Source organism: Esox lucius, chromosome 21, assembly GCF_011004845.1.
Source record: "Esox lucius isolate fEsoLuc1 chromosome 21, fEsoLuc1.pri, whole genome shotgun sequence".
Classification (NCBI taxonomy): domain Eukaryota; kingdom Metazoa; phylum Chordata; class Actinopteri; order Esociformes; family Esocidae; genus Esox; species Esox lucius.
The window spans coordinates 27,321,853-27,341,910 of record NC_047589.1 but is presented as its reverse complement, the minus strand read 5'-3'; the positions used below and the strand labels follow the sequence as shown (position 1 = coordinate 27,341,910).

The window sequence follows — 20,058 nt, the reverse complement described above, 5'->3', positions numbered from 1 at the left end:
CTCCTTTTTATATCTCCTTCTCAGTGTGTTCTCTGCCTTGCTCCTTCTACCTGGTATGGGCACAGCGGCCTCCAGGTGAGCTGGGTGCCATGACTACCGTCCCAGTGTGAGGGCGACGAGACGAGATGGGGTCTGTCGAAGCAATCACAATTCTAATCATGGAGGCCAAAGGGCCCTAATATCAGGTTCTGTCCTCCGTTAGTTTGTTATTAATGCCGTTGTTGCCTTGACGATATATGGATGTCCACTATTGGCAACCAACATGTGCCCTTTTTATTAGTTAAAACTGTAGCAGACAGCAAAATACCTCACAGCTGATCTTATTAGAAACCGAAAAAATGATGCCTCCTCTCCCTCTCTCCCTCTCTCTCTCTCTCTCTCTCTCTCATGCCCTCATATACAAACGTCATAAATACACACACACACACACACAAACACACACACACAAACACACACACACACACACTTGCCTTAAATATTAACCTCACCAATTGCTGTCCCCACCCCTTATGCCCCCCCCCAAACCCCAGCGTATTCAACAAAGCGTGTCCCTTACCTTATTCCTGGCCAACACTCCGCCTTCCTGTAACCAAACGCCCTGCGCTTCTATTCGCCATAGGTCTCATCCTGTGCTCAGCTCTTACCGAAGCCCACATTCAGTACAGCCTGCTGCACAGCTCCAGCAGCCCCCCAAAATATAACCTCTGTTACCCATCTCTCTCTAACACACACGCACACACTCCTAGTGTCCGGTTCTCTCCCTCCCCCGCTCTCCCTCTCTCTCGCTCCCTCTACACTCCTTTGCTCCTGGCTGTCGCTGGAGTAATATCAGGGTAAACGTATTCCAGCTTTTTTCTTTGGCTCCCAGGGCTTGTTCTCCCCGATTTGGCCCAGGGGTGCGTTTCAGCGCCTCAGAGAGGGAACGAGGTAGAGAAAGATAGGGAAGGAAGAAAGGGATGGAGGAGAGAGAGAGAGAGAGCAGAGCGGCCAGGGTGCACTCTTCTCTTTAAGGCAACCGTTGTTGGTTTGGACCGAGGTGAGCTGTCTGTTGACCACGGTTGAACCTCAAACTGTGGTGTCAGGGCTGGCCTCTAGGTAACTTCAACATAACTCTTGTATATGTGTTGCCATTTAATAGGCGATGTACAGGTGTGTCCTCGACACTGTTCATTTGCTGTGGTGGTTTGTGTGTTTTAGTTTGAGCATCCATAATGGCTCTGTTTTTCTCTGTTACCTTTCCCTGTGATTCTTTCTATCCCAAATGCTGTGAGTTTAGAATGTGTTTTTATTTCCCCGTGATTCTTTCTATCCCTAATGCTGTGAGTTTAGAATGTGTTTTTATTTCCCTGTGATTCTTTCTATCCCAAATGCTGTGAGTTTAGAATGTGTTTTTATTTCCCTGTGATTCTTTCTATCCCTAATGCTGTGAGTTTAGAATGTGTTTTTATTTCCCTGTGATTCTTTCTATCCCTAATGCTGTGAGTTTAGAATGTGTTTTTATTTCCCTGTGATTCTTTCTATCCCTAATGCTGTGAGTTTAGAATGTGTTTTTATTTCCCTGTGATTCTTTCTATCCCTAATGCTGTGAGTTTAGAATGTGTTTTTATTTCCCTGTGATTCTATCCATCCCTAATGCTGTGAGTTTAGAGTGTGTTTTTGGCCATTTTCTTGTTAATAATAGACAATATTGAGCAGGTGCAGATACATTAGCCATAAAGACAGATTCGCTATCATCTGTGTGCGTGTGTCATAATCCTGCACCACAGTGGAATGTTCTAGAAAGGATTTGTCATTTCCGTCTCAGATGACTGATCGTGAAACACACTTATTTGTGTCACCTTTTTTCTGTGAGTACAGTAAAATTGAGGTCAGAACGCATGCACACACAAACACACGTGCATACAAAAAAATTTACAGGCACACATATACACACACACACATAGAACGACACAAAGCCTTCATAACGGATCAGCCATTAAATTTCCCAGGCCAAATTATTGTGACGTGTTGTTTAGATGAATTGTATTTAATTGAAGGGAGGGGCACTGTTGGATTGTCTATGTAACTGGGGACATGTCCACTTTTCTTCCCCTTAACCCAGGAAATAAAACAAGGCAACGTGAACTCCTGAACAACTCCTCCGTGGTTGTATTCAATGGTCATGTCAAGTATCACATCTGAATAGTTTATTAAGGAAGACTAATGTTGAAAACACACGACAATACAATAATGTGTCTGTGCCTTGTGATGATAAAGACCTTGCATAGATAATCCTTTTAGACTTCTCTCCATCCTGTTGCAGAACATAGATAATCAATTACTAGACAGACTCGGCTTTACAGCAGTCATAGGCTCTGTGTGATGCATCCTGTCTAATGCTAGAGTCCTTCTGTGCTGTCAGTCAGGCCTTAGTCAAGCCTGTATGTGTACTAGTCTGTATGGACTGGAGGGATGAGATATGTCCTTACCCAGCATGGACTCACTGTTATCAGGGTCCTCAGCTGTGTATGTTTCACCTCACTATAAACAACTTAACGATATTATGAGATTATTATTATACGATTATTATATGCTGAGGACCCTATTATTACCGCAGGTTCATTGCTTTAGAATAATTATGGAAAGACTTGAATAAACGTTTTTTTTTTTTCTGATTCACAACATCACTTATTGGTAATTTAATCTAATTTTAATTACAGGTGCACATTGATCACACAAGGTGAATGCTAGTTGACTTTCATGGTAAAGATGAAAAAAAAGTGTTAACCAGGACCTAGTCAATCTTATGTATGAATATCGTTTGATTATGTGTATCTCATAAACCTCATCTTCTAAACAGACGCCTCACATCAAGCATTTTTAACTGTCTAATAGGCGTTGATAACGTCGGTGCATTTGCGCTGGTTGCCTGGCCTGGCTTGGTTGACTTGATTGTGATTTTCGTCCATCTCTGGCTTTGATGGCTCGAGCTTCCTGTCAAAACTGTTGCCATGGAATTGACTTCTCGCTTTAGCGGTGCTGTCCAATAGTAACCGGGTTATTTACCGCGAGAGGACGGCCCATTGAGTACTAGAAGAGGGGCACAGTGTAACCCCAAGAGAGCGGAGATCTGAGGAACCTCTTAAGAGTGGACAGCGTAAGTCCAGTCAGGCAAATTGACATGTTCTGGCTCGTGTTGTCATGGAGAGTTTTATAATAAGATTGTGAAGAGACAACCCCTGCTTTTCAATATAATTAATAAAAGTATTTTTAGAATGTAATTCGTTTCTTGAAATTACTTCAATTTATAGTCTGAATCGCAGAAGCTGTTTTGGGGATTTAATACATTATCAGTTGTGATAATTAATTATTATTATTAGAAAACGGTTATCATTATTATGTTTTATTATTTGTATTGTTACTTTTTGGCCTATTTCTATGCAAAATTCACTTCATAAATTTTAAATTAAATTTCCAATATGCAAATGTAATTATTCTAATTTGATGTAATTTCAAGAATAAGATGGAAATCTAAATAATTCCAGTTAATTCCTTATGAGACGTGAACCATTGGGGATACAACTATCTCTATTGTTCTTTTTCACAATAGCCACTAGCCTCTCTTTCTCTCTATATATACATGTGTGTGTTTGTCAGAAGACACAAAGAATGCAGGTGCATCTCCCAGAAGACCAGATTTGTTTTATGATCACCTTCACATTAAATACACGAGACTTGTTAATTATTGTGCTGCTTTAGTGGTTTGAAAAAGGTTTGCGTCTGGTATGTGGAGGTATGGGTGAGGCCCTTTTTTGAGTCCTTAGATTTATATGGAGAAGGACAAATGCGCGCGTGTCTATTAAAGAGGGATCAACAATAAAAAGCTCGCGCACGGCGAACACTAAGGGCCAAGTGGGAGGAGGCACAAGGGCACGGGAGATTGAATGGAAGGATGCACGGAGGCGAGAAAGAGGTTGGATGGGTGTGTGTGCGCGCGTGTGTATGATGACCCAAGTGTACGAGTGCACAGTTCAGTGTAGATATCCTCACCAGATAAACCCGTTTTTGCGCCGCTCTTCGGAAGTCACTTTTCACCAAGCACCCCCACCCCCCCCCCCTTTTGGGGAACACTGTAACACGCTGCACGCGCATCTGGTCCCGGTAAAGACTTTACAATCTATTCCATTGATTTACTCTTATCAAATAAACAGAGTGGCACCGTGTGCGTGGCCGTCCCCTACCTACCCCTCCTTAACCCCTCTGGCGCACCCCTCCCCTAGTCACGAGAAGCAAACAGCTGTGATTCCATGTAAATTTTACATGATTGACATCTTGTGATTCTACCCCCCCCCCTCCCATCTCTCCCTAAGATCATTGCGCATATTATTAATGCCCAGTTTATGCAATAAATGACCATGATGGGTTGTTGTTTTCTTCTCGCATCTTAATAATGCAAACAGCTATCAAGTGGATATACAGCCCCTGATTTGATTTAGCTTCTCCCCCCCCCCCTCTTTTTTTTTTGCCTGATGAAAGGCCGTCCAGAAACGACTGATTATTGTGATGCGATGCTGATATGTGATATTGGCTGGAATAGCTCTAGTTGACCCTTTAAATGTAGCGGTAATCCGCGTGGTCGCTTTGATACGCACCAGCCTAATTGTTGTCATCAGGGCTTGCGCCGGCATATCCCATGCATCTGGAAATACTCTGACATCTAAGTAGCAAGAGAGTCACCCGGCTATACATTGACATAAGCTCTGTTTTAAAACCCTAGATGCCCTCTTTCTCTCTTTTCGCGTTCCCTCTAGTTTTCCCTCTTTATATAGGGAACGAAAGAGTGGGCTGATATCGGCCTCATGTTGAGTATGGATTTTCGTTTATATAATCGATTGAAATGTCCCAATACATTGATTTTGGGCTCAGTGTTTTACAAACAAGCGTTTATAGGTCTCGATTTTATGTTGGGAATGATTCCAGCGTGACAAGAGCAAGGGATACGTCTGGGGTTTTGGCAAGTGATCAAAATACAAACAAATAAACATAATTTGTTTTGGTGTGAAATATCAAAAGAGAAGGGGACAAGACAGAACAACAGAGAAGGACACATAATAGGGACGAAAGCATTGTCCTGCTCCCCTCCCGATTAAATACTAGTGGAAAAACACAAAGCGATTCCTTCCTCTGAAATTCCCCTTGAATTATATGCCATCACTGTGTGATTGCGGAATATTAAATTAAAGTTGGATAAGTCCGCGTAGAGGGGAGGCTTCGTCCAATGCGCAACTCATTTCCCCTATTCTGTAGCGGCATCACTTCGCTCCTCTCTTTTCAATGACAATGTGCCAAATCTAGGCATTTTCCAAACAGATTCCATATGCTATAAGCGGATCGCTACTGAGCGTAAGAGACTAAGACAGAGAAGAAAAACGGAATGCTATTTTACCAAAGGTACATATATTTTTTATTTCTCATCTGCTTCCGCTGCCTGGGTTTGTGCTATTGGGAATTTAAATGAGAGACAATTTAAAGTTTTAAACAGGTTGTGTGTTTATGGATGCAAGTTGTCTGGTTTTAGGGCATGTGCCGTTAAAACGTCGAGAGGGTTTAGGTTGTGTTTCTGTGAGGAAAAAAGTTAATTTGTATCGGATTATCGAACACTTTCTGCGATTGAATGGAAAGAAACGGGATTTAATATTTCTCGGAAGTTATGTGCGTAATGTGTCACGCAAAGTAAGTGAATATAATTTTTTTTCTACCCGTGTATGTTTTTTTGCAAATGAAACAATGAATAATATGTGTATTGTTTCTATTATAAATTTATTAATTTGCAACACAATCGTTTTTAAATAAAAAATATGCTACATCGCCACATTGCAATGTGAATGTAGCCTATTTTTGGGGGAAATAATATGAGTTTTGATTTACACGCTTTGAACATAGATTGCATATTTTTTGGCGATATTCTTTCCATTGAGAGTTATGGATATTGAAACAGGAAAACTGTGTTTTCATTTATATTACCCCATTGTGTGTTTCTGTTTCTTACCAAACCTGCTTGTTATTTTATGTAGCTTCTCTGTGTGTTGGGCGCTTTGCTGTGACTGTAGGCTATTCTGGTTCTGGGTGGTGGGGAGATGGGTCAGTGTGGTGGGTAGAGGGTTTGCCAGTACGTTTGTGTGTTTTGAGGAGAGGGGTCAGACTTCCCCAACCATGACCTAACGGACCCCAGAGGGCGCCGGCGCTTTGGACTTAAACCATCTGATTTGAGACAAGGGGTAACCCCCAACCTCTCAGCCACAGTCCCTTATGGCAGGACCCAGCCCTGCTTCCGACCGCTAAACAAGCCTCAAAGCAGTGGAAACAATGACCCAGGGAGGAAGAGTCAGAGATGTGATCACATAAACGTACTCTTCAAAATGATTGCAATATTATTGTTATAACCATTCAAAAAATAATGTAGTTTAAATTATATTTTTTCCGCTTCTTTTGGAAATAAAACACTTGTGAATGGTAATTATAATTAAAGCTCGATTGATTAGGCAATAGGTTCGTTTTAGTCGTTTTATTTTAACCCATATAGTCTAACCTAAGGACACACACACACACACACACACACACACACACACACAGGCAGACGCACACTGATTTTACAGATAGCAATCTATAATTAATTTGGGATGCTGCGATATGGAAATTGGGCGAAATATTAGTTAACGCGGTCTTTTGTCAAGCAGCCCCCGGAGAAAGAGCATCGTTTGCGGGGAGAGTGAAGCGACCGGGGGGATTTACCAATGCATGAGGCTAAGATAAGCAGTATCAGTCCCTTAAATCCGCCTTACTTTCTCCTTTTCACCGTGAAAACAAATGAAAAGACAACCGAAAGTCTTCAATGGTCACCACAGGCTTCTGAAAGTATTAATAATCTACATCCTAGCAAAAACATAAACGACCACTGGAGATAGAAAATAAAAATAAATCAATCAATAGCCTAGTTACAAAGTCCCCCATCCATGCTAAATAAAAATCTCAACGGCAAACATTCAGAACAACCTTTAGTCCATAGCAACCGATTTTTGCATTATAGCTTAAATGTTATTTGAGACAAGAAAAGCTCCGTCCGTTTCATTTTTGCTCCGTACGGGTTGTCCAACCAGGCAGCGGCTTGCCAGGCTACTCCTGTCCGCAGAGTGAGTCATATCTCCTCCTGCGAGAGCAGTTTGGAATCCCAGGAGAACGCTATAGACCCACCGCCTCGGATCTGGGTGAAAAGTGATGCCTCGGCTGACCATCTTTAAACAGGGTCACAGCCCCAGAAGTGCAGCACACGGCATCCCTGGGTCGGCCTTGGTTCGGCTGGGTCCGAGGGGGTCCAGTTCAGCTGTACTGCAGTAGAATGTAGTTCGACTGCCAGGAGCCTTATCACAGCATCCCGAGACCCGGCTCTGTCAATTCACCCCTTCGATTTTTTTTCACGAAAGAGAACCGATCTCCTGATTCCATCCACGATTAACACCATGTTAGGTCTCCCTCACCCGGATAGCGACTATTAGACACAGAAAGAGTGAAGTAAATGCGTTAATCGTGGGATATAGCAATACGAACCAATGCAACATATTATTCCAGGTATTGTTTTGAGCGCTGTGTTGATTCAATGGGTCTAACATTGTTTGGTGTGTTCCCTTTGGCTCTGATAGGCCCAGTAGCCCATCATCTCTTTTGGACTGGAAGTTGGTAAACATGCGGATGATTTTGATACACATGTAGGCAATATACATTGCAGTTTGTATTTACCAGATTTTGGTCGGCCAACTCTGCCCATCAAGAGAGATACATTTTAATATAATGTCGTCACAAGTAGCTGTTTTTAAAACATGTATTTGAATGGCTGGTTCTTTGCTGGAAATGTAGAAATTATGATTTCATATCAAGTTCTTTCATTTCAAGCTATTTTCGTGTAGCCTATGTTCATTCATCAGTGGATGTAAGCATGTGATCTTAATCGATCTTTATAATAAGTCATGGCCTATTTGATTTTTTTTTTACACAATCTTTAAAAACACTATATATGAATAACGTCAGTTCGGCCTATAATTCTTCATTTACAGACTTCGCGTCCATTTAAAGCCTGCCCTCTTTTGGTTTTCATAGCGAGATATATCCTTTATTTTGTAATAGTTTTGCGACAGTCTAGTAAATGTGTCGACGATGTCGACGCTGTGTTCAATATATAGAGTTTTTTTTTTACATATAGGCGTCAAGCAGTTTTAATTCAACACATTACAACACGTTCAACACATTACACGTTACCCTACCTGAAAAATTGTTAATTGTGTAGCCCTTCTATTTGTGTAGTATTAGTCAAGATTAAATATAATAAGCCTCTATATTCCATATAATCAATACTCCGAAATAAGCAAACAAATCAATATATTTTTAATACACACTGACATCCAGAAGGCTATAACATTGGCCTTGTTTACAAATAGTATAGCAACATTGTACGCATTGTGTGGTACATTAGATATTATCAAGCTACAGATTTTCTATCTGCGGACATTTATTTAAAAAAAAAATAGGAGTTCTCTGTAAATCTCCCCAATTTGGTTAACAGGAGGAAATAGCTCTTTATTGTTCCGCATGTTGTTGGGCCGGCGGGTAAAACCGTAAAGATTTCCTCCCGTTATGATCACTTTGGTCTATCTGACGCGTTCCATTCTACGGGCTTCGCTCTAGACCGGGGCTCAGCGCGTCATTTGCAATGTGGGGACTGTTGATCAGCTCGCTAATTACACCTCTCTCTCTTTCTCTCTACCTCTTTCTCCCTCCCTCACTCTCTCATTCGCCCTCTCTCTTCCATTCCCAGAGTGCATATCGGGAATAGACACACAAAGACATGCGCACTCAACTTAATCAGCCATTTTTTTAAACAGGGCTAAAACGATAATAATTAGCAGAATAAAGACATATCGGATTTTCATTTCCCTTCCGCTGTTTCTCGACCCCTCCACAACCGAATCTGCGAGGCTACAGTCGACACATCTTTCACCGATCGGACCCAAAGGATAGCTTTAATAGAGCTTGCCATTTTTCTTTTTATTTATTTTTTCAATAAAGTTGGGAGGATTACACCTTTTTCCCCTTTTTCAATTTTTTTGTGTTATCATATTTCGCAAACATTGGATGTGACTTTGTTTTCAAACCAATAGCAAGAGACTTGAAGCGAACTGCGGGGGGAAGAAAGTAAGTTTTTTCCTATAACTTTTATTGAGTAGGCTAGTTGGTGTTAAATTTAGGTCGAGTATCGATTATCTTTCTTGGTGGATCCCGCAGAATCTTTGACATAGAGCTCGGCGGATAATAGCCGTTTTCATCTGCTGTGTTTTCGACCGTAGCTTTGCCTTGGAAAACATCGCATATCTAGGTGTTTGTGGAAGTCCTGCTTTGGTTTTACTAGCAGAGAACTGTCAGGAGACAGACGGAAGCCTTCACGTGAGTGTCATTGCTACCTCGGCCAAATCTACTCTCAAAGTTTCCTAGGATTTGTCTGGTTCCGATACGGTCTGTCCAATGTCTCTTAAAACTATTGTCGTATAATATCACATATTTATTCGGTGTGGCTTAGTTCATTACGGTTCTAGACTAGACGTAGCGATGTCCGATCTATCGTGGTAGGCAGTAGGTTACGTTACTGTTTTCCCCTTTTTCCATTAAAGAGTTCTGCGTGGTTCCTGTTCTTGGACCACTTGTAAAAGCTGGACCGGACTGTTTGGCTGTTAGCCTAGATTTTAACCATGCATATAATTTCTGACGATGTCGCTATCTGTCTCACGTTATTGTTACACGTAACACCCACGGTGTAGACATTCTCAAGTGACGCGAAGATCACACGCGATTTTTAAGCTTAGGAAATATTTTGTAATAATTCAGATATATGCATTCGTTGTTACTTGGGATGATACAATGGACAAAATCAGTGTATAACGGTCCAATACATTCGTTGTTACCTGAAGCGTGTAAAGAAGTAGTAGCCATGGACTGATGCGTGGGTGGCTATGTCTCCCAGAGAGGCGACCAGTCGCTGGGCTACTGACATCACGCAGGTCCCCTGGATCCAGAATCGTTTCTTATTCTCGTTAACAAAATATTAAAGAAATTGCCATTACCTACTCTTGTTTACTGGTTCTCTATTTTCTTTTCTCCTGTCCTCTCGTCGTAACGTAAGATCCTTTCTCCCCTTCATTCGCATTGGTGGGTTCATATTTTTTCTTCACATAATGAATTGTCCTTCCATTGCCAGTGATTAGTTTTTTTTTTGCCCAAGCTTCGGTAGTGAGTTGTCGATGCACGGTGATTGTTTGGTGTGACTTGGGCGAGGGAGGCGAGAAAAGGGGCTGTGGTGGTTCTATGCCTCATGGCTGGTTTGAGGTAGAGCCTTGGCTGGGATTGGGACACGACAGTGACAGGGGACATCGATCGCTTGCATTGAGAGAGCAGAAAAAACACGGCAAAACGAGAGGCAGTCTGAAACTCCGGTAGGCAATGTAACGCGGTGTGTTGTGTGTCTGCGTTCTCCGTTTGCTCTTTCTACGCGGGCGCATCAGCGTTAAGGCCTATATTTGTAGTGGTTTTAATCTACTGTTTTCTTTACCTCGGCATACTATGACTGTTTTGACTGTTATTTTTCCTGTTATTATTTGGAGGAAATTATTTGAGCTCTTTCTTGATGTTTCAAGGTCTTTATAAGACTTAAAAATATATTCGTTCAGTTATTGAAATTCGTGGAAATGCGAAATTTTCAATGGATTTTTGGACTAAGGTAAACTGACCACTGCAGAAATAATTTTTACCATTGTACAATTTTTGGATTGGCCTACAGTCATGGATTACAGTATTTTGTCAATTATTACTATTTTAGAGGATTGGGCCTTCGACAAACATTATTTACTGGTATTTCCAACGAAATACATTTTTGTAGTTTTATTCCATCAAATAATTTGAGAATTAAACTTAAGATATTTTATACATTTAGACATTTTTCTGAATAGTTTTCTGGGTCTTTTAGACGAAAGGTTTCAATATAACTCAGCGATGGGGACATTGATTAATTTCACGCCTGCAACTCGTGTTTTATTTGTAATGTGCTATTCAGGGACTCACTGCTAAAAACCAACAATTAAACTCTGAGAAATGAATTGCTGTGATTTTCATCAGTGTTAACTATGTTCTGAACCTCACAGGACATATGCTATGTCCTTTCAATCAATCACAGCGCCATGTTTGAGGGAATGCGTAGCTACTTGTCGAATTTGTTTGAGGGCTATGCTTTTGTTTTGCTGTTATCATTCAGCTTTTACATTATTCTTAGTATTATGAAGACAGCATTAGTGTTTGTGCGCGCGCGTGCAGAATAAAGCACATTAGCCTGGGTTTTAACCAGGCATCAATAGGGTATCGAGGATGTACATGTGAGCCGTGCTGCCAGTTTTGGGAGACAATGGAGAGTGGAGAGTAAAAGCTTTTTTATTATTAAAAACAATGAAAGGCGATTCAGTTCAGCTCATTAATATGCTTACAGCACGAGACGGTGGGAGGCAGAAGGAGATGTAACGGAGTACTTAGGTTTTAACTACTGTATAATAACATGTGTATTAGTGTTCATAAAACATTGAGGCCAACCATGTCTATAGCAAGCAGGGACAAGAGAGACAGGTCCTGGTTGTTCTGATTATGACTTTGTGTTTCACTCAAGTCAACAACCATAACATGGGCTCTCGTACCGTTTGGCTTATGATACAGCCTAATTTTTTCAGTAAAAAAAGAACTCCAATAAAACAAACAACAACAACACGTCTCCAGAATTTCAGCCTTGATCCGGGTTTTCCAGAACGGGAACAGAGGGACCCTGAAGAAATGGGAGATGAGAGAGGGAGGGAGGGAGAGGGAGAGAATCCTCCTATAACTCTCCCTGTCCAGACACATACAGCATAAAGATAGGCCCTAGCCTCTCTTAGGGTCCACCATGTGTCATTTCCAGCCAGCCTCATCGCCCTCCACCTATCTGATATTAATGTGGAAATCAATATTTCAGGGATTAAATTTCCCTCCTTCATTTTTTATGGTTTCTACCTCAATAAGTCTCTCTTCTAATAGAGGGAGATCGGATGATTTAAAATCCTGTGCTGCAGAGAAAGTGAGTGAGATGGAGGGAGTTGGGGGCCTTGGAACAGGCCCATCTCCCTGCATTTCCATGTTTTTTTCTTCTTCTGTTGATCCACTGCTTCGCTGCATTAACACCACCAATTTGGTTAAAAGGCAGAAATGAAAAAAAAAAAAGATATTTTGTGTCGATTGAATACTTAAGACCGCCTGGTAATCCGAGTAGTGGGCATACTAAAGGAAACGTCTTTAACACACAAACACACACACACACACACACACACACACACACATTTAGGTTATTTCCAAATCCCCATTACCAAATGTCACGGTGAGGTGAACAGACCAGACAGCCAAATATGATTCTCTTTTATTCATTTTCTTTCCTTTTACTACTGTAACAATTCAGAGGGAAATGGATGTATCTTAGAGGAATTGTGAATGTGGTGTTTGATGTGTGTGTGTGTGTGTGATGAAGAGAAGTAAATGAAATGGACCAGCAGCAGTAGCTGGTAGGATTATTCCTGCAGAGGACCGGTACCCTAGTCATATGCTTCTGATTTTACATCAGCAGAATGGACTGAGTCTCCCCTGTCCCTGTAGAAGTCCATTCTCTCTCTCAGTCTTCCTCTCAGTGTTTGTCTGACATTAGGTAGGCGTGTTCACGTGTGTGTGTGTGTGTGTGTGGGTGCATGTGTGAGTGCTTATTTAATCTTCCTTGCTTTGCCATCTGTTGTGTGTGTTTGTGTGTGTCAGCTGTGTGAATTGCATGTGCTGGGATATTTTTCATTTTTTCCCCCTTATCTTAGAGAAGCCAAGAAGTGGAGAGTGATTGGGACCGAGAGAAAGCAAAAGAGTCAGAAAAAGAGGGGGAGAGAGAAAGGGAGAGGAAGAGCAGTTAGAAAGATTCAGACTTTGAGAAGGACATTTGGAGAGGTTGAGAGAGTTAGAGAGCGATGGAGTTAGTGACAGAGAGACACATTTTAGAGGGGAGACAAAGTTAGAAAAAGGAGACATTTAGAGAGGAAGAGAGTTACAGAAAGAGTTAGAGAGAGAGTGTGTTAGAAAGTTGCAGGAAGAGAGTTAAAGAAAGTGTTAGAGAGAGAGAGACAGAGAGTTAGAGAGGGAGACAGTTAGAGAGGTGGAGAAAGAGAGAGTTAGAGAGGGAGACAGTTAGAGGGGTGGAGAAACAAAGAGCTAGAGAGGGAGACAGTTAGAGAGGTGGAGAAAGAGAGAGCTAGAGATGGAGACAGAGAGGTGGAGAAAGAGAGAGTTAGAGAGGGAGACAGAGAGGTGGAGAAAGAGAGAGTTAGAGAGGGAGACAGAGAGGTGGAGAAAGAGAGAGTTAGAGGGACATAAGTCCTGTAATCGTAGCAGTGTGGTTGCTTGGCCCCCTCTAAGAATCACAGCCATAATGATGGGAAAAGCACAACCCTCCACATCCCATTATTAAACACTCATATTCTGCTTATTCTGTTTTCTTCCTGTTCCTCCATTTTCCCTCTTGCCTTGTTTTTTCCCCTGTTGAATTCGATCTGTGTTGACTAGTGCTGGTCAGTGATGTTTTTAAATAGTTGAATTCATGCGCTTGGCTGATATGTAACGTGATTTCAGAGATTCACGTTATTGGTATAATGCTCTCCACGCCGCTTCTCCGTGTAGCCACTCAGGAACCAGGAAAACAGCACATAGCCATTTGTAGTGTTGCAATTCTGATCTCCTTTGAAGAGCTCAGTTTTCAGGAGTCTCTGTACTGAAGAAAACAAAAACACTAATAGTGAGGTGTTTTTCTGATGCACTGAGGAACAACGAAGAACCCAGAGTCTCCGTGTATCATTTAACGTGTGTGTGCGTGCACAGTTGTATGTGTGTGTTGCAGTCGGCATAAGAGGCTGGGCAGCGTCAGTACTGTGGTCCCAGGCCAGGGCCTAGAGGCCTATAGGAAAAGCAGCCAAGCTTAATGTCTTGAAGAGGGGGGCTTTCTGTGGCTGCCCTGGGGCAGTATGGCTAACACACACACACACACACATACACACATATGTGCATAGACACGTGCACTTACACCCCCCCCCCCCCCCACACACACACACACACACACACACACACACAGAAATGGGTTAAAGACTTGGAACAGGTTGAAAGCTCTTGTAGATCCCACGGGTGGCTGCTTGTCAATATGCAAAAGTTTAGTGTAATTAGCAGCTAATTATATTAACATATGCAAATTGTCAGGCGGATAGGGCTTGTACCGCCGGAGGGACGTGCTGGTGTGTGTGTGTGTGTGTGGGGGGGGGGGGGGGGGGGGGCGATACAAGCGACCCCATTGTGCTGCTGTGGAACAGCCAGTGATAATGGGCCTGGAGTCAGTTTGCTCTGCATAACAGCCCGTCCCATTTATGGCTCAAAGCTGTGGTGGGGCGGCCAAATTTCATTAGTAGCCATGGAAACCTGCTTAATTGTGCTGACTAATGTCTAACGTCCGTCGGTCGGTCGTTCGGTCGGTCGGTCCGCTAGCAGCCCCCTTTGGGGGGAAAAAAGGAGAAAAGAAACGAGAGTAAAGAAGAGCGAGTGGGGGGGGGGGGGGGGTCGGTCGGTGGGTTGGATTAAGTCCCCTCACAATGACTCGTGTTTACACACGTTTCGCTTGTGCCGGAATTTACATATGCAAAATGATCTCTGGCAGCCTCGCTTCCTCGTCTTGTGTGTGCTTGACAGAAGTGTGAATGTGTGTGTGAGAGAGGGACAGCTTGTAAGCTTGCTGGCGTGTGGCGGTGGTGTGTGTGTGTGTGTGTGTGTGTGTGTGAGACGGGATTGCAGTGTATGTATGGGAGGGAATGACATGACAACAATATATGTGCGACAGCTGTGTTCGTCTGTGTGTCAGTGAGTGTGTCATTCAAATATCAGTTAGCGCAACGACATTCTTTCATTTGTTTCTGATTAGTTGTACAGGCTGAGACTGGCATGCAGAATGGAGAGCAGTCACATAAAAACAATTTTCTGGTATATCCCTTTAAAGTGACCCTACTTATTGTAAAACCACCCCGATTTAAACAGGAACACTTTCCGCAATCGGCTGGAGATGGTTTTTCAAAAAGCTATTTATTTTGTCTAATAGAGAGGACCATTTTATTTTTATTATTACGATTATTATAACAGAAGAATCGTTGGCCTGAATGGGGACTCATGTTCTAATAATTTGATTAATGTGATTTATTTCAAATCTGAGGTGAAACCAGGTTGTTAACTTGTTTACAGGAGTCATAGCATGAGAGGCAATCTGTCTGTCAGTGTGTCTGTCTGTGTGTGTTTGTGTGTGTGTGTGTGTGTGTGTGTGAGAGAGAGAGAGAGTGTGTGTGAGAGGTTAGATTCTAGTACTTGTAAGATGTTGATATAATTGCTTTTCAGGAGGAAGGAATGGACGTTTTTCCAAATCTGAAAGCATCAGGGGAGGGATTAGAATGGTTTTGCATAAGGCCTGCCTAGTTGTTGAATAGGGCATTGAATGGTTGACTGAGTGACTGAGATGAAAGAGAGATGAAATGCTCTCCCATTCCCTCTCTCCCCCCCATCCTCTGGCCTCCCTCATTGGGTTGACAGTGTTTGTTGAAGGGCCGGAGAACAACAAACCCCAGCTCATATTTCCTCCGTGCGTGTGTGTGTGTGTGTGTGGGTGTGTGTCTTCAGGTGAATGAATGCATATATAGAATGGTTTTCCCTAATCGTCTATACAGAACAACTCTGTTGTTGGCATTAAATTAAGGAAATATTTAGAAATTTTATTATTTGAGGTTTTTGGGAGGTGACATGAATAAGTATTTATGTGTGGTGGCGGGGGGGGGTTCAAACCGGCGTAGTGGATGTGTGTCCGTATGGCAGGTGTTCTAATGCACGTGTGACTGAATGAGAGAGAGAGAGACAGAGAGGTAGCGGGGGGGCGTTGTGTGACTGAATGAGAGAGAGAGAGAGAGAGAGAGAGAGAAGGGTAGCGGGGGGCGTCGTGTAACTTGTGAGTGACACTGTGGGTTCCATACGAACTCAACTTGGGAACATGGCGAGACGCGTCACTGGAATTCCATCTGGTGTATGGAAATAATCGTTCGGGCGAAACACAGAACCCCACAAAGGGTGGCGTGGCCTGTTTTTGTTTTTCTATCGTCCGGCAGGATCCCCTTTCACTCTTTTCTCTGACCTTTTACACGCTATCCCTCGTAGTTTCATCTCTGGCTTTTCATATGCTAATGAGAAACGGAGGAGAGGAAACATGGTGGGGCTGAGTGCTGGAGCACAAAGAGCGGCCTTTATCTCTCTCTTTCTGTCCTCTCTTTCTGCTTCTCTCTCTCTTCCTCTCTCTTCCCTTCGCTTTTTCTCTCCTGCCTCTTTCTCTCCCTTTCTGTCCTCCTTCAGTCTTCTCTCTCCTTCTTTTGTTCCCTCTCTTTCTCCTCCTTTCTCCCCTTCTCCTTTTCTACTTTCTCTCTCCTCTATCTCCGCTCCCTCGTTCTCCCTATCTATCTCTTTACAGTCTTGGCATGGGAAATATTCCGGTTCTCTTTCTCTCCCTCTTTCTCCTTCTCTATGTCTTCCCCCTTTCTCTCTCCTCTCTTTCTTTGGCATGTCTGGACTTTATGAATTAGTCACTACCTCCTTACTTTGTCTCCTCTTTATTCATTTTGTCTGATCTTGGTTTCCCTGTACCAGAGTCCATACAGTGAACTGAATCCTCTGTCTCTCTGTACGTCTGTCACCCCCTCCCTTGTGCAGCAGCGATTGTTTGGTTAGGTCTGTGTTGTTTAAAAGGTGATCGGTAATCGTTGGCTCAGTCCTAACTCCAGATCCTCAGCTCTGACACTGTAAACATGATGTTTGGATTTGCTTCTCTTCCACAGAGCATGGGATGTTGGACAGGATGTCTCTCTCTCAGCCTCTCTCCCGCTCTCCTTATCTGTGTATCTCTATCATCTTAAGGGCAGTGTCGTATTGTCTCTGGCGTGGTAAGAGGAGACTAATAAAGTTACCATGATCCTCTCCCCAACACAAACACACACACACACACAGTGTGTTCCATATGAGCCTGTTGGACCTGACGTGAACAGAGTTGTTATGGGAATGTTGTGTTATCAGGAGGAAATGTAATTTCTGTCCTCATTGAAAACCTTCATTATTCAACGCTGCTATCTAAATGTTTCTGTTGCTGTTGGTTCGGTGCCAGTCGGGATCGCCTTACTCTGAATCTGTTTCTCTTCCTCTCTTCCTTTCTCGCTCTACCCCCGCTGCCTCCTTCTTGCCCTCTTTTTCTTTACTCTCCCTTTTCCTCTCTCTTCCATTTTCCCTCCCTCCCTCCCTCACCCCCCTCCTCAGTTGGTCTGTCGGTTTAAGGGAAAAAAATAGGGGATTTTTCTTTTCTCTCTGTTCTCTCGTTTCTCAGGCTCTGAAGGGCTATTTTGCATGACACAGGAAATTAAGGATGGAAAAACATGAGAAGAAATATTTCATTTGGAATATTTTGTTTTTGGAGAAGGGGGATTTCAGAATGTGTAAAAAAAAAAAAAAGCACAATATTAGTTGTGTGTGTGTGTGTATGTATGTGTGTGCATGTACGTGTGTGTGTGTGTGTTTGTGTGCTCATCTACGCGGGTGTGTGTATGTTTGTATGTGTAGTCATGTGGGTTTCTGATAGTTGTCATTAGCAGATTCAGATTAAAGAGTCTCTCTTGTTTCGCTCTCTTTTTCTTTCCTCCCATCTCACTACCTTTCTCCCCCCCCCCCCCCCCCCCCCTCCCCCCTTCCTCTCTCTGTGTCTCAGATGTAAACTCAGCTGTTATCTAATATTCTTGGTTCTGAGCCACTCTGCTTCCGTAACAGGGAGCAGAGTGGCTGGAGCAGAGGGAGTTTTCCACCAATCAGGGCAGGCGATCTGTACATCGATGGGTTGCGCCTGGCTCAGTTGCCTGAACGAGGGAGCTGAACTCATGTGTGGCTTATGGTGTCCGGTTAACGTGGTTATATAGCTCTCCATCTTACTCTGTTGCTAGGATGCCGGGTGTCATCGTGAAAGTGAATGTGTTGTCATTAACCCAGGTGAATAAGAAATGTACTCAGCACGTGTTGGTTAAAGAGCCGCTGTTGATGGACATAGACATTGCCTGACGTTTTCTGCTGTAGAAAGGATGACACGTAAGTTCCTTTTACATTCTGGGAAAAAAAGTCCTCAGTTGCATCAAAGCTGGGGACCTAGAACGTCAATATGAAAGGACAAACACTGAATGGCCTCAAATAAATCAACTTATTATAGACAGTGGCCTATCCCATGTTTCGTCTAGAGCAGTTCTGACCTAACCCTTTTCCAGCACAAAAAACGATCAGAATGTATTAGCATTGTACAAGAAGTCAGGCAAGCAAATCTAGAGGAATGAACACTGTAGGGGCATGGTGTTTGGCCTGAGCATTGTGGGTAATCAGGCTAGGTCAGATTAGGTCTGCATCTGAATAACCAATTGTCAATACAACTGGTAATACTTTACCTAGTGAAGTAGACAAGCGTCTCCATGGATACATGTGAAGAAATACACTCCTCCCCCTCCTCTCTTCTCTTTCCCAATTAGCCGTGCGTGTGCATGTGTGCATGTGTGTGTATATATATCATTATATTATTTTGTATTCTTGGCGGTGAAATATTGTTTTGGTAACAAGGCCATTGCCAAGCCTCGTTAGGGGATAAGAGGTTCATTAAATATGCATGAACTGTGCCTAAAACAAACACAATAATGAGTTCTGCCCTCATGAATATGCAAGAAAATAATTATGTATTCCCTTGCAGAGGTAAAGGGTGAGGGGGGAGAAGTGAGCCTCCACAGGGTTTAATGGGTATTCACTAGTGTAATGTAGAGAAGTGGGCCTCCACAGGGTTTAATGGGTATTTACTAGTGGAATGTAGAGAAGTGGGCCTCCACAGGGTTTAATGGGTATTTACTGGTGGAATATAGAAAAGTTGGCCTCCACAGGGTTTAATGGGTATTTACTAGTGGAATATAGAGAAGTGGGCCTCCACAGGGTTTAATGGGTATTTACTAGTGTAATGTAGAGAAGTGGGCCTCCACAGGGTTTAATGGGTATTTACTAGTGGAATATAGAAAAGTTGGCCTCCACAGGGTTTAATGGGTATTTACTAGTGGAATGTAGAGAAGTGGGCTTCCACAGGGTTTAATGGGTATTTACTAGTGGAATGTAGAGAAGTGGGCCTCCACAGGGTTTAATGGGTATTTACTAGTGTAATGTAGAGAAGTGAGCCTCCACAGGGTTTAATGGGTATTTACTAGTGGAATATAGAGAAGTGGGCCTCCACAGGGTTTAATGGGTATTTACTAGTGTAATGTAGAGAAGTGGGCCTCCACAGGGTTTAATGGGTATTTACTAGTGTAATGTAGAGAAGTGGGCCTCTACAGGGTTTAATGGGTATTTACTAGTGGAATATAGAAAAGTTGGCCTCCACAGGGTTTAATGGGTATTTACTAGTGGAATACAGAAAAGTTGGCCTCCACAGGGTTTAATGGGTATTTAATAGTGGAATATAGACGAGCTGGCCTCCACAGGGTTTAAGAAGTATTTTCTAGTGGAATATAGACAAGTTGGCCTCCACAGGGTTTAAGTGTTTAACTATTTATTACTATGTAGTCCAGTGCATAGGCCACTAAGTAATCGTGGGGGAAATGTATTCTAGGTTCACTTACTAGTAGGTCACTATTTGTTCTATTTTGTAATACTTGGTAGTACTGTAGTTTAGTACTACCAGTACTGAGAATGTATAATATTGTGCCTTTCGTCTCAGTGCCGGCCTTTGGTCTGTTTCCATGTTTCTCCAGAGGTATTTAGTTAATACTAGCCCTCTCATATCCTGCACTTTACTGGCCACAGCCAAACCAT

General features: G+C 42.7%; 1 protein-coding gene across 4 annotated transcripts in view; it reads left to right on the top strand.

Moving 5' to 3' along the window:
- Positions 1–5,248: 5,248 nt before the first annotated feature.
- zfhx4 (zinc finger homeobox 4) overlaps positions 5,249–20,058 on the top strand; it is a 90,816-nt gene continuing 76,006 nt past the window's right edge. For 3 of the 4 annotated variants that reach the window (XM_020041900.2, XM_020041899.2, XM_020041897.2), the window contains exon 1: positions 8,844–9,222. The gene's annotated coding sequence lies outside the window, so the exon portion shown is untranslated. Of the gene's footprint in view, positions 5,431–8,843; positions 9,223–20,058 lie in introns of those variants that run through there. The other variant, XM_020041898.3, reaches the window with a different exon arrangement.